General features: G+C 49.5%; 1 long non-coding RNA gene across 1 annotated transcript; it reads right to left on the bottom strand.

Moving 5' to 3' along the window:
* Positions 1-4,133: 4,133 nt before the first annotated feature.
* Positions 4,134-6,192, bottom strand: LOC120232891. Its single transcript, XR_005528671.1, has 3 exons — positions 6,085-6,192; positions 4,847-4,968; positions 4,134-4,583 (listed from the first exon to the last, which is right to left on the bottom strand). It is a non-coding gene; the product is annotated as an uncharacterized LOC120232891 (long non-coding RNA).
* Positions 6,193-10,702: the final 4,510 nt, after the last annotated feature.

The raw sequence follows: 10,702 nt of genomic DNA, 5'->3' as shown, positions 1-10,702 counted from the left end.
TCTCTCAAAATAAATAAATAAACTTAAAAAAAAAAAACACAGGAACAAGTGAAGAGAGTATCAGTGAGCTGAAAGGACGCAGCCCAAGAACACAGCAAGATGGAAAATAAGGAGGCTAAAAGACAATGACAGTGAATGACTCTGCTTGAAGACAATTATCCAGAATTGTTGGAAGACAGCAATTTCCTCCCAAAAATATTAAATGAGATAAACTTTAAAATAGCCACACTGAAATATACGTGGTAAAACTGCCAAATCCCAAAGAAAGAAAGAGAAGGAGAATATTAAAAATAGCCCTGTTTGGGGGCGCCTGGGTGGATCAGCAGGTGGGCATCCAACTCTGGCTCAGGTTACCGTCTCACAGTTCGTGAGTTCAAGCTCTGCATTGGGCTTGCTGCCGTCAGCGCAGAGCCCACCTCAGATCCTCTGTCCCCTGTCTGTCTCTGCCCCTCCCCTGTCTCAAAAATAAACAAACCTTTTTTTTTTTTTAAATAACCAGAAGATAAAGAGACAGGTGCCTATAAAGCAAGGATGGCTAACTTCTCAGCAGTAACGACGGAGGCCAGGAAAAGACAGTGAGATACGATCTCCATTGCACCAAGAAAAACTAACTGTCAACACAGAAAGGCTAGCAAATCCATCTTTTAAAAAGGGCAAAATAAAGACATTTCCAGACAAACAAAAACAAAGAGTACTCCCAGCAGGAGACAAATTCTAAAGCAAGCCTTTTTCAGGCAAAAGATTATTCCACTCTAAAGAATGTGGGTTAATAAGGAAACTGAGTCACCACATAAGGACTGAGAGACAAAACAGAATGGCAACGCGCTGATTATCACCCGGGAAGCCTGAACTAACATCAAATGTGCGAGACAATACATTCCAGCAACAAACTCTAATTTCAGAGGTTAGAAATTAACAAGAGAGAAAAGATACCAGAAAAGAACCCCAGGTAAGTGGTGATCAGAGCATTCTAGGCTTGTATTATTTAAGAGCAATGTAAAAGTACTGATTAGCTTTACAACTCGTTAAACGAAGTAGGCATCTTAAAGCATGCAGAAAACAGCTAGAAGAACAGATCCTATAGACCGAAGCCTGGACCTTGTGCCAAGATGCAAAGCAAGCTCCACACATTTCAAAGTGTTGGCACATGGTCTCGGATGGCCAAGCAATTAGCAAGTAGTAATAAAAGAGATAACTAGAAAATGATGCCCCTGTGTTTAGACGTTAAAACCCATCTCCAAGCAATTCAAAACTAAGGTGGAAATAATCGTGAAAACTCTCAAGTATATAGAAAAAGAATAATGACACTACAATAATCCAAAACGTATTGGGCATCAGGAAGGCGCTGTTTGGAAAATCGTAGCGTTAAATGCTCACGTGAGAAAAGAAAAGCTTTCCAAACCGACATAAGCATTCAAAGTGAGAAGTTAGAAAAAGAACAATAGCATAAACCTAAAGAAAGGTAGGGAAGGAATTGAGAACGTACGGAAATTATTGGCAAAATCAGAAATAAAAGCAAACACTTATTGAGCGCCTGCTATGTGCAGAGCACGATTCTAGCATGAATTAGTTGGAGTAACCTTCCCCCAAAGCATACAGAAGGCAGACTACTGCCGTCCCTCTTTCTACAGATGGGCACACGAGGGCACAGAGCGGGTAAGGCAATCATCCAGTAGACAGGGTTGGCAATGCCAAAAGTGGGCTCTTTGAAAAGATTAAAAAAAAAAAAAAGTCGCCCCTGGCATGGTTGAAACAAGAAATGAGAATAATGAACTGAAGACACAAAATAAACAGCATCAACCATGGGAAAAAGACCAGACCACAGAAGCCGCAGGGATTAAATAGATCAATAAATAGGAGAATACGAGGACAACAACATTATGACAATAAATTTGAAAACAGATGACACGGACACATTCCTATAAAAATACAATTTACAAAAACGGACTCAGAAAGACGTTTTAAAAACTGCATAATCGTATCACATGATGAAAGAATTAAGGAAGCTGGCGTCGAAGTAGAAACTTCCCACAAAGACGTTTGACCCATGCTTTCTCAAATATTCCAGACAGAGATCAATCTAATCTTTCAAAAACGTTTCCATTTTCCTGGACAAGAACAATATGAGAATGAAATTTTACAAACCAAATTCCCGCAAGAACAAGGTTACCAAAAAAAAAAGTGAAAACCAAAAAAACCACAAAAGAATAAAAATGTCAACTTCTGAAACATAAATATTAGCATGTGAAATCCAGCAATGTATAAGCAATAAACATATCGTGACTCAGCTGCAGTTATTTCAGGAATTCAAGGTTGGTTTAACATTAGAAAATTGATTACTGTAAATCATCACATTGAAAGCTTAAAAGAGAAAAACAACATGAATATCTCAGTTGATGTAAATAAAATCCAGTATCCTTTCAAGGGTAAACTCCCAGCAAACTAAGAATAAAGTAGACTTTTTGTAGCATGATAAAGAACATTTCTGAAAAATCTAGCACAGGCATCATACATTATGACTCTGCAGAAACAGCTGTCCCTCTAAAATCAGGAATAAGATAAGAGTACCTGCCCTTGCCACTTCCAGGAGGGTAGGAAAGGAAAAGAAATGTACAAATAAATAAAAAGAATGAATAAAGAAGTTTATACATGTATCAAATTATTATGTTGTACACTTTAAAGATCTTACTGTTTTACTTGTCAGTTATGCCTCAATACAAAATAAAGAAGCTCTAGGGTGCCTGAGTGGCTCAGTCAGTTAAGCGTCCGACTTCTGCTCAGGTCATGGTCTCACAGTCCGTGAGTTCAAGCCCCACATCGGGCTCTGTGCTGACAGCTCAGAGCCTGGAGCCTGCTTCCGATTCTGTCTCTGTCTCAAAAATAAATAAAAACACTAAAAAAAACTTTTAAAACAGAACAAAGAGGCTTAACAAGTTTCCTGGATACAGAATCAATTACATAGTGCTAATTACATGCCTATGCATTAGTAAAAGAAACATGATACCATATGCAATAGAAAAAAGTATAAAATACCTAACGATAAATCTAATGAAAGTCATCAAAGTCCTTTCTGTGGAAAATTAATATACTCAGCTTGTTTAATACAAAATGCTTCAGCACTTTGTAGCACTCAGTGTATATGCCTTTCCCTTTCCCTTCCCCTATAGCTCGGGTGTTTCCTGTTTTCACCCCGAGGGGGAGAAAAGACCAACCAATTTTCCAAAAACAATTTCTGTTTATAGATTCTATGGACCTGTTGCTTTGAAACTAAAGCTATCCATTTGCCTAATGCCTTTGAGTTCTCCAAACGCGACCACCTTCGCTGCCTTTCTCACAATAACCAACAGGTGGGCAAGAATATGCCATCTGCATTTTAGGAAGCTGATGCTCAGAAAGATGAAGTAATTTGCCAAGGGACAGCCAAGTGCAGGCAGGATCACAGCCCAGGTCTGTCTTGTTCCAGAGTCGAGCTGCTCCCACCACACCCCATGCCTCTTGATGCGTGTAGGACACACGTGTTGATTCATACCCCACCTATGTGTTAACAACATGCTGGAAGCTGGTGTGCACGAGAGCAGGAATGAACAAGATGGACATCATCTTGCTTTCATAGAGCCCGGAGTTTATTGTAGATATTGGATATCTAGAGCTGGATAGTAGGGTTGATTAATGTCGTGCTCTGGGGCCTCAGAGCAAGGGAGCAGGCAGGCTTCCTGGAGGAAGAGGTCTTTACTCTCAAACCAGAAGGAGAGTAGGAGTCATCCTGGTAAAGAACCAGGGTGATGGTAAGGTAGAAAAACGAAGGAAAGGTGTTCCAGGCTGAGGGAAGAGCATGTACAAAGGCTTGGAGGAGAGAGAATGGCCTGTGGATGGAGCATCAAGAAGGCTGGTATGGCTGGAACCTAATTTGTGGTCAGTGAGGGGTGACCATGCAGAGCCCAGCACAATAGGCTAAGGAGTTTGGGCCTGATGCTAAGGAAAATGGGAAGCCATTGAAGGATTTTAAGAAAAAGAAAGTCATGGTTGACTTGGGCTTTCCAAGACAGAATGGACAGAGGCTAGGAAGAGACCCTCATACCCATCCCACCAGCTTCCTGCCCATTTGGAGCCCTCATAGCCTCGTGAGCCTCCCTGCCCCCAACATTGATCAGGGCTCCGGACCACAGCAACAGCTCCCAGTCCAGCCCCTGAGGACTTTTAGAAGAAGGATGTTTGGCCCCAGGGATCAAGAAACAGCTCAGGAGCGGAATGGCCAGAAACAACCTCAGGGCTCTCTCTGCCACCTTTCATTTCCATCTCTGCTTCTTTCTGCAAAATGGCTCCAGTTTCTCCCACTACACGTGGGCACGCCCCCATGAGGCCAGGAAGGTGACCCCAAGCATCCACCTTGACTCCCATGACTCCTGGGAAGGCAACAGGGAGTTTCTCCCACGAACTCCAGCAGAAAAATCCCAGAGAAGGCTGTGATTGGCTGAAGCTGAACCGGTTCCTGGGGCTCACAGATGCAGTGCTCTGATTGGCCCGCCAGGGTCACATGTCCATTTCTGGGCTCACAGTAGGGAAGGGCGGGGCTGAAGAAGGAACTAGAGAACAAGAAAGCAGAGACTGTCCCTTTCATTACCAGATGAAGGGGGAGGCTGGTGATTGGCTGAAAAATGAACCAACCATCCACAAATAAGCAACCAGCACGCAAGCACATAAACACGGAGATGTTTACGTATGGACACACACTCGTTCTTTCAGACCCGCTCAGCTGTCCCCTCCAACAGGACCTCCCATGACCGCTCCCCTCCACCACCTGCTCCGTCAGAAGCACCCTGGTGTCCCCGTAGCAGCCTGCACTTACCCCTATCACAGCCCCGGTCGGAGGGCAGAAGGTCACGTCCCCGCGCAGCCGCAGCTTCCGGAGGGCAGGGCCTGCCTGACCGCTGTCCAGGTCACACTTGGTACCTTCTCCCCCAACCTTCCCTGGAACGAAGTAGCAAAAAATGGACCCAAAGCACCAAAACAACTGGTCAGTCTGGATCAGCCACCCCCGCCACCCGCCGGTGAGTACAAGGAGGAAGAGTGGGGCCCACAGGGCTGTTCCGACCGTGCAGTCTAGGTAGCTGCATAGACCACAGAATTTCCTGGAGCCGGCAGTGCCCCAGGAGCCACCGTAAAACACAGCCGCAGTGAGTGAGTCCCCCACCGTGTCGCCTCCTGTCGCAGACAGCCCCCTGGACTCCCCAGCTCTTGTCTTCCCCCAACCTCCTGCGGCCTCAGGCAAGCCCCGGCCTGGCAACCCCTTCAACCCAGCAAGTCTACATCCGGGTATCCATCCTGGGGACCTGCTCCCACGTGCATAGGCTGAGACCACACAAGGATGTTTATTGCGGTCCTTTTTATAGAGAGGGGGAAAATAGAAGGAACCTACGTATCTATCAATAGGGAAATGACTTTAAAAAAAGATGATGCATCTGTCCCACGAAGCATGACACAGAGCCTCATTAAAAAGAATGAGGTAGCTGTCTATGCACCAACATAGAAAGCTGTCTGGGATGTCGCTAGGAGAGGAAAAAGCCAAATGCACAAAAATGCATACTGCGTGGTACCTTGTGTGTTTAAAAAAAAAAAAAAAGCACCCACAGCAAAAGCACGTGCATTTGTGTGCATACAATGCATAGAAATATGTCTGTACGGATTATAGCCACGCTGATAACACCGGTTACTATGACGAGGGGACTGAAATAGGGAGGTGATCGCAGCACAGGGTAGCCTGGGGAAGTTTTTAACTGAATCATTCAACTATCTGACAAAGAGAATGTATGCATACAGTGCTTGTATAGTCAAAATGAATAGTGGGAAAAGAAGTCAGAGAGTTATGGGCATTGTGGCCTTGCCATAATAGCGAAAGCCCAATAAGACCTAAACATGTGCCTGAAAAGGACCAGCTAAAATACATGTGGGTGCCAACGACAAAGGACAGTGGGGGCGCAGGTCCATGTATGGGAAAACACCCTCAAATTAAAAAGCGAGCTGCAAAATGATGCTTAGGGTATGATCCCACGTTCATAAAAGAAAGACAAGTTTTTATACACTTACAGCAAGCCATTAACAGGCAGTGGGGGGTCCAGTGGGAAGGGCATGCCCTTGGAGCCACAGAGCTGTGGGTGCAGCCCCTGCTTCAAGATCAGCTGAGTGGCCGTAGAGGTCCCATTGTGACTCTGAGCCCCTTAACTGTCCTTAAAAAGGGAGAATGGCAGGCGTGCCTGGAGGGCTCATTCAGTTAAGTGTCCGGCCCTTGACTTTGGCTCAGGTTATGATCTCATAGTTGGTGGGTTTGAACCTCACATTGGGCTCTGTGCTGATGGTGCAGAGCCTGCTTGGGATTCTCTTTCCCTCTCTCTCTGCCTCTCTCTCACTTGTGTGCTCTGTCTCTGTCTCTCAAAATAAATGAGTAAAATTTAAAAAGGGCAGGGGGGTGGGGGTGGGGAGAATGGCAAATTCTGCCCCAGGGGCTGGTGACTGGATTGAAGGAGCAGTGAATCCAAAGGGCCCTTAACACGCACGATCCAGCAAGTTCATTCCCATCCATATCACAGTGTTTCATCTGGGAAGCGGTTTTCCCAGATGAACAGGACACTTAAGATCCTTACACACTTCCACACGGCTTGTGCTGTCAGAGTGCACTGGTACCACTTTCATCTTTCAAAAAAACTAATAAAAGCTAAAAGGAGAAAACTACCAGCCCAGCTGCCCCTGTGATGTATCCGCCTGTCTGGGCACCCCCCACTGGGCGCTGTCCTGGCTCGAATCGCCCACGCCTGGTCACCATCAGCTCTCACCTCCAGAAGATTGCTTTCAAGTCCAAGACTGTGATTACAGGGAAGTGAAGATCTCTCCCTGCTGCAGGCTCAGGGCCAGGGGGCCCTGTCAAGAGGTAGATGACAAGTATTGCCCTGTCACCTGCCTGCGTCCTGTAATTTAATAGTTTTGACACTTCTCCAGCTGAGTGGCAGCTGGGGCTCCAGCCGCCTGGAAGCAGGCAGATAGAAGCCAGAGCAAAGGGCACCGAGACCTTGGCTCTCCGTCATCCACCGGAGCGCGGAGAGCCACTGAAGTTGATAAGGAAATGGATCAGGGCCGAAGGGAGATAGAGATCGAGAGAATTCCAGAAACCGCGCCTTCTTAGAGAGTCACGCGGCTCTGCTGCTGTCCCTGTGGCAGGAGGGTGGGGGTCAGGGAGGCTGCATCTGGCTGCGCAGAGGGCCCCCCACCGCACCCCTGCCACTGGCAATGGCTTCCGAGCACCTGCTGTGGGCTCGGCCATCACAGTCTCCAAGGACACAGCCAGGACTTGATGGGCAAGGCCCCTGAGCTATGAACAACCATTGTGATGAACACCAATTACTAACATAATATTACCATCCTTCCTCAGTGGCCTGATGCCCACCCGGCTCTAGGCTAAGTATTCCATGTGATTTTTATCATTTACTCCTCAAAAACATCCTGTGACATAAAGTTTTATAGAAAAGGAAGCTGGGCGGGGGGGGTGGGGCGGGCACCTGGGTGGCTCAGTCTGTTGGATGCCTAACTTTGGCTCAGGTCATGATCTCATGGTCCGTGAGTTCAAGCCCCACACTGGGCTTTGAGCTTACAGCCCAAAGCCTGGAGCCTGCTTCAGATTCTACGTCTCTCTCTGCACCTCCCTTGCAGTTCTCTCTTTCTCAAAAATAAATACACATTTAAAAAAAAAAAGAAAAGGAAAGGAAACTGGGCTCAAACCAGTTAATACGTCTCCCACTAGGACATGCTTTGAAAAGGTGGCTTTACAATCGGAACCCAGGTAGGTATCCTCTACCTCCAGGGCCTATACCACTGTGCACTGCGGGGGGCGGTGGGGGGGAGTGGGGGCTGCGTCTAGAATTCTATAACAGCTCTGGGGGCCCAGGGACCTGAGTGCCAGTCCCTGGGGAGCCCTGTGTGGCACTGGGTGTGTCCTGAAACCTTGCACAACTGGCTGAGTCATCCCTGGCCTGGATAGATACTTGAGTGAATGTGGGGAAGAAAGGCAGAGGGTCTCACATTTTCTTATTCATCTACTATGTGCTTGGTACCCTGCAGAGCTAGGCAGGGCAGGGGAGTAGTGAGCAGAGAACAACCAGCCGGTCCCTGCTGTCAGGGGGCTACGTTCTAGAGGATTCAGGGACTCTACAGAAATGAGGCCATTATCCCCAGACAGCCTCATGGGGCAGGACGCGGTCCTTCATCTCTGTGTCCCAGTGCAGGGCCTGCACACTGTGGGGCAGACGGCGCGTGCGTCCCAGCAGGAAGCACAGACCTGGAGTCAGACGGATGGGACCTCAAGTCCCAGCTTTGCTCTTTGCCCCCCGCGCGGCCCAGGCCTGGGTCCTCTGCGGGGCTCGCTCTGTCCTCTGTAAGGCTCTAGTAGAGCACCACCTCCTCCAGAAGGCTGTCCTAGCTAAATGCCTTCCTGGCATCTCCTCCCTGCCGTCTAATGGGCATCCCAGACTTAACCCAAAACTGACCTCTGGATGCCGCTGACCCTGTAGCTGTCCTGAGCCTGATCGTCCAAGTTGTCGCATCTCTGAAGGGTGGCTCCAGCCTTCCTGTGGCTCTAGCTAAAGCCTGGGGTCACCCGCGACTCCTCGCTCTCTGCCACACACCACACCCAACGCACCTGCAAGCCCCCGTGGCTTTACCTCCAACATTCTGCGACGTTCCAACCACTTCCTGCCACCCGCATCTCTGGGGCTGCGCACGGGCTCGCCCTGCTTCACCCTCCCCGCTCTCAAGGCCCTCCTCTACCCCCAACCCGACAGCCAGGCACCTGGAATGTCAGCGAGAGCTTACCACCGGGCACCTCAAACCTACCAGGGCACTTGGGAGAATCTGGTGTGCCCCCCTCCCCTCACCACCCCCTTCAGGCACTGGGCAGGACAGCGAACGCAGGCAAAAAGCGCAGGGATGCGACTGAGGGGCCCGAGCGGATGAAAGACCATGTGCACCTGCAGCGGATGTCTGTGCACAGCTGCGGCTACATCTGCTGGGACACATGTGACGGCCGCCAAGGGAGTGAAGAGGAGAGAGTGAATGCAGGGAGAGCAGAGAGAGATTCATCTCACTGAACCAGCCCAGTTCAGGTCTCCCGAGGGGTGTGTGCGCGTATGTGTCTTTGGCACACGTGGGATCCCGTTTTCTACCAGCCACCCAGCCCACCTCATGGCCTGTGCTCTGACCTTGCTCCTCCGGGATTTGTGCGCCCCAGTTTCCCGAAAGTGATGCCCATTGTGGGTCCTCTGGTCAACCAGGCGGGGGAGGGGCAGATAGGAGCACGGTGAAGGAGGGACACCTGGGTGGCTCCGTCGGTTGAGCATCTGACTTCGGCTCAGGTCATGATCTCACGGTTCGTGAGTCTGAGCCCCACGCTGGGCTCATGGTCGTCAGCACAGAGCCTGCTTTGGATCTTCTGTCCCCCTCTCTCTGCCCCTCCCCCGCTCGTGCTCTTTCTCTCAAAACTAATAAACATTAAAAAAAGACAGAAAGAAAGTCCGTGGAGGGGCAGGTGGAGGGAGGGATTTCAGAAACCTCAAATCTGAGGGAGCAGCTACTGAGGGCCAAGCACCGAGCATCATGCTAAGCCGAGCTCAGAGGGGTGTGAAGAGTAATAGACGAGGTGAGTGTGCTCAGTGTGACAGGGCCGTGGGCACCTAGTAAGTGCCGGGCGAGGCAGCTGCCGTTATTGTCATCTTGGCCTCCTCTTGACAACTCTCGGGAGCAGCACTATGACTCCAACTCACAGGGGAGGCTCAGAGAATGGAGTCAGTGATGGAACTAGGACTTGAACCCAGGTCTTCATGACTCCAGACCCCAGGCTCTGGACACTGCTCGTCTGCTCTACTTCAGCCCTCCAGAGCCAAGAGCCTCTGCTGGTACCACCAGCCTAGGACTGACCCACAAGCAGCAGAGCTTGTGGCCAGAGAACATTTGGAAAAGAGAGTCCAGGGGGATAGGGTCGGGTCTGGCCAGGCGGACAGCCCCCTGCTGGCTTCGATCTGCAGTGGACAGGTAGGGCTCAAGTGTGGGGATAACCAGACACCCCTTGGGTTCTCACTCGAAGCCCTTCTCGACCCAGCCGTCCCTCTCCCCTGGTTGGCCTGCTACCCTGGGACCTACGTGGTTCCTCTTTCCTCTTTGCATTCTGTTCTTCTCCAGATGGCTTTTTCCAACTTGTCCACCCAGCAAACTCTTATTGATCCAGCAAAACCCAGATTAGAGCCGCCTCTTCTGGGAAGCCTCCCTGCCTTCTCTCTACCTCTGAAGAGTAAATCGTCTCCTCTCTTCTGCTTCTGAAGCCCATAGCTCCCTCCACACAGGTCCTTTTTGACTACATTGTGATTTCTATGTGTTCTCTCCCATCTGATGAGACGGCAGGGCATAAAGTTTAGTGGGAGGCCAACAGACATCCTCCGGGACTTGAATCAGAAGCCCCCACTGCAGGCCGGCACTTCCTATCCACCCCTGGGAACTTGAAGGGGTAGCGGGGCCATGAGCCTCCAAGCTATGAAGACACAGGATCTAAAACCAGGCATCATTCCTCTCTCAGCCTCACCGCCAGCGCCTGGGCAGCTCTGGGATCCTATAGATCCAGCCGCCTGGGCACAGACACTGGTGTACCCTGCCCCACTGAGGCAGGGCA

This window comes from Hyaena hyaena, unplaced genomic scaffold (genome assembly GCF_003009895.1).
Source record: "Hyaena hyaena isolate Hyena2069 unplaced genomic scaffold, ASM300989v1 scaffold_3, whole genome shotgun sequence".
Classification (NCBI taxonomy): domain Eukaryota; kingdom Metazoa; phylum Chordata; class Mammalia; order Carnivora; family Hyaenidae; genus Hyaena; species Hyaena hyaena.
The sequence above is the reverse complement of the archived record's forward strand: the minus strand, read 5'-3'. Positions and strand labels throughout refer to the sequence as shown.